A 7,108-nucleotide genomic window follows, 5' to 3' on the forward strand; every position below is an offset into this window, starting at 1 on the left:
CATGAAACTTAAATTTGCAGTTATTTTTAAAAACGTTTCATTTTTGGGTCATATCCAGTACTGCTCAATAACTGCTTTGTGCACTGCAGACTATTTCCAGCAATGCTCACACAGCCATGCCATGCATAGAAAGAACCTTTTGCTTCTGCATATAAAGTGTAGAGCCCAGAACTTTGAGTATTATCCTCCCCTCACCATGCCTTTCTATCAGAGTAGTGTGCTTTGTTTCTTGACTTGGGCTGGGTTGAGTTGTTGAGTCATATCCATTAGTTTTGGAGCACTACTTATAGCTTTGTCACTAGAAATGTGGGCTTCTGAGTGGCAGAGATCAGCAGTTGTTGTAATTATTCAAATTTATGATTGACCTGGGTTTCAATATCATGAGTTCCCCAAATCCTTAAGTATCACTATTTAGAAGAACTGACAGGAATCAAGGCTCAATACTAGCATAATTTCTCAGTTTCCATGCTGCCAGACTAGAGCCTTACTGCTCTGTGTAGATTCATGTGAGTGTTTGGCTTAAAAGGCACCTAGGGCTTCAATCTGGAAATAAATCCACTTGTTGCAGGCACGAATATGGGTGTTTGTTGGGGGTGGTACTAGTGATAAAATATACTGGTAAAAATATTGTCTGGAACCTAAACCAAACAAAAAGCATTAAGTTGTTTCTTTTATGGTAACCATTATTATGATGATGATGATTATTATTATCATTATTATTATTTTTTGATGGCACAACACAGGAACCACTCTGTGAAACTTCACTGCTATATTATTCAGTTGTCACCATACAAACTTGATTTTTAAATAGAAATAGGAGCTACTGCCTATTGACTTTTTTGTGCTTACTTTTTTCAACTAGTCCTACCCAAAGCTATTGATTAGTTTCCTTAAAATATTGCTTTCACTAAATTTCTCCTTTATTCAAAAAATTTTGGGAACTCTTGGTTATCAAGAACATCCTACACTTGTGCTTCTCTAGTCATCTATTATAATTCCAATGGAGAACCTCTTTCGTTTTCCTTGAACACACTGCACAGCCTGGAGTAAACTTTTTTCTTTTCTTTTCCATTCTTTTTTTTTCTTTTTAGTGACCCTATTGTATATATTTATATTTTACTGTACCTTCAACTTTTTATTTATTTAGTTTTAAAGGGTATCTTCTTTATTTTTATTTTTCTACCTATCATCTATCTATCTATCTATCTATCTATCTATCTATCTATCTATCTATCTATCTATCTATCTATCTTTCTATCTATCGGTTTTGGGGCCATACCTGGAGGCACTCAGGGGTTACTTTTGGCTCTGTGCTCAGAAATTGCTCCTGGCAGGCTAGGGGTATCACATGGGATCCAAGGATCAAACTCGGGTTATTGACCATATCTAAGGCAAACACTCTATCACTGTGCTATCTCTCTGGCTCAACTTTTTTTATTTTCATTTTTGGGACACACCCTGTGGCGCTCAGGGGTTACTCTTGGCTCTTTGCTCAGAAATCACCCCTAGCAGGCACGGTGAACCATATGGGATTCCGGGATTTGAACCACTGTCACTCCTGTTTTGGTCTCATGCAAGGCAAACACCCTACCGCTGTGCTATCGTCTGGCCCCTCAACATTTTTTAAAGTAATTTCTTTATTTAAGCACAATGGTTACAAACATGTTCACAATTGGGTTTCAGCCATAAAATGCATACTCTCCTTCACTGATGCAGGTAGACAATGGTGGTGGAAATGTTTTTTTTTAATAATTTTTATTTGAGCACCATGGTTACAAAAATGTTTATAATTGGATTACAGGAATTAAGGTTTTTGAGACAAAAGACCATCTCAGGAGCCTGTAAAATGACTGATTTGCAGAATTCCAGGCCTAGACCATGGAGAGCTCCCTGTGAGGGGAAGCCGCTGGATTCCTAGGAGATTGGCTTAAAATGTACGAACAAAGGCTGTGATAGGAACTTGAGAGAAGGTCAGTGCTTTCCCCCAAGAAAACCACAATAACTCCTCCTTGTGTAAATAATTTGGGCTGAAGCTTTTACTGCAAACATCTATACTTAACCTTCCCCCGAAGCTATTTTGCACATTTTTTCCATTCTGGAGAAACTCATTTCTTTTTGAAAAACAACTTTCTCTCCTCTCAACTTAAATTTATTTCAATAAAAATAACTTTGTATCACTATTTTGCCTCCTCTTGAAATTCTTTACTGTGAAGGAAGGTGCTATTAGTAGAAAACCTGTGCTGAGGTTAAGGATTAATTTCCCTTCCTGCAAAGAATGACTCATCGTCTCTGAAAAAAAATCAATGTTTGTAGAACAAGTGAACATCAGACACAGCTTGATAGCTGCCTTTTGAGCTGTTGTGAGTGTACATATAGCGTCTGTGCTTGGATCTGATGCCTTGAGCTAGAGCAATAGCATAATGGGTAGGACATTTGCCTTGCATTAGGTCAACCTGGGTTTGATCCCTGGCATACCATATGGTTCCTTGAATCTGCCAGGAGTGATTTCTGAGTGCAGAGCCAAAGCTAAGACCTGAGTGATGCCAAAACCCAAAAACAGACATAAAAACATAGGTGCATGTAGCTGACTTTATTATTTCGTATCCATGCCAGCCATCTCCCTGAGTAACCAATGCTTGTCTACCAAAGAGGTAAAATTACTGTTTATTTTTCTAGGCTACTTCCCTTATTCCCCTCTTCTCCCAGATCATCTGCAACACTACCAAGTTGAATGTGAATGCATTAAGTAACGGAACACAGTTGCTTTTTGGTAGTAATCAGATTTGTCTTGAGTGCAGCTGGCTCTGTTTGCTAAGAATATACCTCAAATATATATTTAGTCTCTTGGTTTCTCTGCTATCATCTAGGCGTTGGAGTTAAAATCAGAAAGTTCATCTAAGTATCTGATTCTAAGTAGAGGCTTCTCCCAGTGGAGTGAAGAAGCTACTGAAAAGGAATCTGTTGCTGATTACTAATCATATAGTCTCTTCTCTCTCATTCTAGTGTTACAAGAATAGAATTGACATTTTTGGGTTCCAGGACCTTAGAAAATCTACCCCCATTCCCAGGGCAGTAATCAATACATAGATATCTCTCTCAACTGTGGCTTATTTTTCCAGGCAGGATTCTGAGACAGGGCTTGTAAGAAGGGGTCTCTATGTTGGTTCAAGGTTCTAGTTTCCTCAATACTTTCAAGAGTAAAACTGTGAGTAATAAAGATGCTCATATTCAGAGGTAGGAGACAGAAGAGTTTATTGGGATGTTGAAGACAAAGAAACTGGCCCTTGGAAGAGAAACGAAACATCAGAATAGGTCAAGTATGACTTTCCTTTTGTGGATTTTTAAATAAGAAAATTGGGTGTTTGTGTTACTTGACATGTGGCAAGAATACTATAGAGAATGCAAGGAATTTCTAGAGCAGTCTTGTTATTTTAGGGCCTTTGGGTTCTCTATTTGACCATTTGCCTAGATATTGTCTGTTTTCTTAGTTTCCTGTGAACCTGAGATCTGGTGCAGAATCTAAGATATCAGAAAATCGTTAACTTCTCGTTCTCAGAAAGAATACAGGGATTTGCAGAATGTTTAAAATATGAAATGGAGACAGCTACAATGGTGCTGCTTGAAGCAACAAAGGTAAACTGAGGCATCTTCTTTCAATTGTACATTTCATAGTCCCTTTGCAGGCAGTAGCTTGATGCTATCGAAGGTTCACACCTGTTAAGGGACTTTATCCCATCCATGTTCCTGGACTGGGAGCTCATCTGTGTCTTGATTAATGATAGCTTAGGCAATATTATGTGATTAATCCAAGTTTTAGCACGACTTTCCTGTGATCAGGGATAAATGCTGACAAAGAACTTTATTTTTTATTTTGGACTCTACTATTTGGTTCTTTTGTTGTTATTTCTTTAAATTACTTACAAGCTGCCTGAAAATACAGATTCAGGAATTTGTGCACAAATTTATCAAATTAAAATTAAAATCACAAGAACCTTTCAAAAGTTTTTAGGCCAAAAAATATATACCACAAGATGTGAGTGAGAGCATTTCCCCAAAACAATTGTTAGTATTCAATTGTTATTTGAGCTACAAATTATTAATGAGACAGAATACCTTTAGTCATTTCTCACATAGACTACATGGTAAATTTTACACAAAATTCACCTCAAGAATCGAGACAAGAGAATGCAAAGACTAATAAAGTATGAGAGAAAGTAAGCTGTAATAAAATATATCAAACTGATATAATACATTTTATAATGCTGCTGAAAAAAAGTACATTTAAATAAAATAATAAATCCTAGCTCAAGGTTGTCCAATATTCTAATAGTTGGAGTAAAATGCCCTTTCAAAAGTCACTGGAATGGTTATTTAGGAAGAAAGTCATTAAATTTGGGGGTGTTATTATCCTGTAATGAATGTGAAAGTTACCTGTAAAGTACTCAAGTTTACTCAGAGCAAAAAAAAATTATATATATTATATATTTATAATATTTATATATAGTTATATATAACTATTAAAACTGGGCCAAAATGCTTAATAGAAAAGACAACTGTCCTTGCCTCCAAGGCTGCTAAGGACAGTTTTTACTTAGTTTACATTTTCTCTCAAAGCCTAGTCCTTTACATTGTTTAGGTTTGTAGATAGGAATAAGTGCATCTTCTGGGACCAGACCAGGAAAGGGTTTCTTTGTTCTTTCTGGTGTCTCTACTAGTCTGTAGACTACCCTTCATTCTACAATATTTCCTTATAATAAATCCCCCTTGTGTTTATGTGTAGTAAATGGTTGCATTAAACTCCATTAGCTTCCAACTTACCAGCATTTTGTGAAGAAATGCCTTGGTAATCTATCATTATGTCTCTCATGTATTTTGACATTAAGCCTTCACAGTTACACTACTGCTAAGAGTAAATAGATCTCTTTCTTCACTCCTCCTCTCCAGCTACTATTCCTCCAGGCTCCACCATGGATAGGCACCATGTTACTGGAAAGCCAGGTCTTCGGTCTGGGAGTGAGACAGATGAATGGACACGCAGGTGAGGAAATCAAAGATTAAAAAGTCATGAATGCTTCCATATTCTGAATTCAGAACCTGTGCTGACAAGAATTGGGAAACTGCTAGAAGGAATGGAAACGAATACAAACAAGGAATATTTAAAATCTGACAAGTTTCTCTAAAATATACAGTTAGAACTACCCAGAGGAAACTAACTGGACTTAAATCATACTAGATAAATGACCTCTATGACAACCTAGCTGCCAATGGCCCATATAGAACAACAGTAATAACTTCTTTCGAAACACTGTTCCCTACCACCTTTGACCGTTCACTTACAATAAAGACTTCTTGATGTTTCAGTACAACAAATCCCTTTAGTAAAATTCTTCACTGAGTATTATACAAAGAACTTGTACTCACCTTTCAGTTCTGGGAGGAATTTCCTTCCTTTATTACTAATACTGCTACTAATACTATTAATGATGATGATGATAACATGAGAATATATCGAAATTTTTGTACTATAGTACTAAGAGATTAGCAGACATATTAGGGGCTATTAAAATCTCTCACTTTATCTAAATTAATATGGGCATACTGTAGGGAGCAGTGATTGTTGTTTTTATACATTATTGAAAATGATGTTTTTAGCTCTCTAAGGAATTGTCTTTATCCTTTAAGGAAACTGGCTTCATTAAGTAGTTATTTACCTGTTACTGACACATTAATATATTAAAAATGATCTTTCTTTTCAAATAACAATATTGGATAAAAAATTTTAATCCTAATCAGTAGTTGTCTATTTTTTATTATTTAGATTATAGCACATCTATAATTATATCTCCAGACAGTGTGATTAGATTTTGTGTGCATATATGCATACTTTTTAATTTTCATGACTTTTATTTTTCTTAGCTATATTCTTAGTTTATCAAACTATACTTACATTTTTAGTTATTAACCCTTTGAAATTCCTAGAAGCAATTCAGATCACTATAGTGATTTCTGAAATATGTAATTCTTTTTTTTTTTTTTTACCATACACACACTAAACTGTCATTATCATTCAACCACAGTCCATAGGACCATTTCTTTTTTTTTAATTTATTTAAACACCTTAATTACATACATGATTGTGTTTGGGTTTCAGTCATGTAAAGAACACCACCCATCACCAGTGCAACATTCCAATCACCAATGTCCCAAGTCTCCCTCCTCCCCACCCGACCCCCGCCTGTACTCTAGACAGGCTCTCCATTTTCCTCATACATTCTCGTTATTAGGACAGTTCAAAATGTAATTATTTCCCTAACTAAAGTCATCACTATTTGTGGTGAGCTTCCTGAGGTGAGCTGGAACTTCCAGCTCTTTTCTCTTTTGTGTCTGAAAATTATTATTACAAGGGCATCTTTCATTTTTCTGAAAACCCATAGATGAGTGAGACCATTCTGCGTTTTTCTCTCTCTCTGACTTATTTCACTCAGCATAATAGATTCCGTGAACATCTATGTATAGGAAAATTTCATGACTTCATCTCTCCTGACAGCTGCATAATATTCCATTGTGTATATGTACCACAGTTTCTTTAGCCATTCGTCTGTTGAAGGGCATCTTGGTTGTTTCCAGAGTCTTGCTATGGTAAATAGTGCTGCAATGAATATAGGTGTAAGGAAGGGGTTTTTGTATTGTATTTTTGTGTTCCTAGGGTATATTCCTAGGAGTGGTATAGCTGGATCATATGGGAGCTCGATTTCCAGTTTTTGGAGGAATCTCCATATCGCTTTCCATAAAGGTTGAACTAGACGGCATTCCCACCAGCAGTGGATAAGAGTTCCTTTCTCTCCACATCCCCGCCAACACTGTTGATTCTCATTCTTTGTGATGTGTGCCATTCTCTGGGGTGTGAGGTGGTATCTCATCGTTGTTTTGATTTGCATCTCCCTGATGATTAGTGATGTGGAACATTTTTTCATGTGTCTTTTGGCCATGTGTATTTCTTCTTTGTCAAAGTGTCTGTTCATTTCTTCTCCCCATTTTTTGATGGGGTTAGATGTTTTTTTCTTGTAAAGTTCTGTCAGTGCCTTGTATATTTTGGAGATTAGCCCCT

Source organism: Suncus etruscus, chromosome X (assembly GCF_024139225.1).
Source record: "Suncus etruscus isolate mSunEtr1 chromosome X, mSunEtr1.pri.cur, whole genome shotgun sequence".
Classification (NCBI taxonomy): Eukaryota; Metazoa; Chordata; class Mammalia; order Eulipotyphla; family Soricidae; genus Suncus; species Suncus etruscus.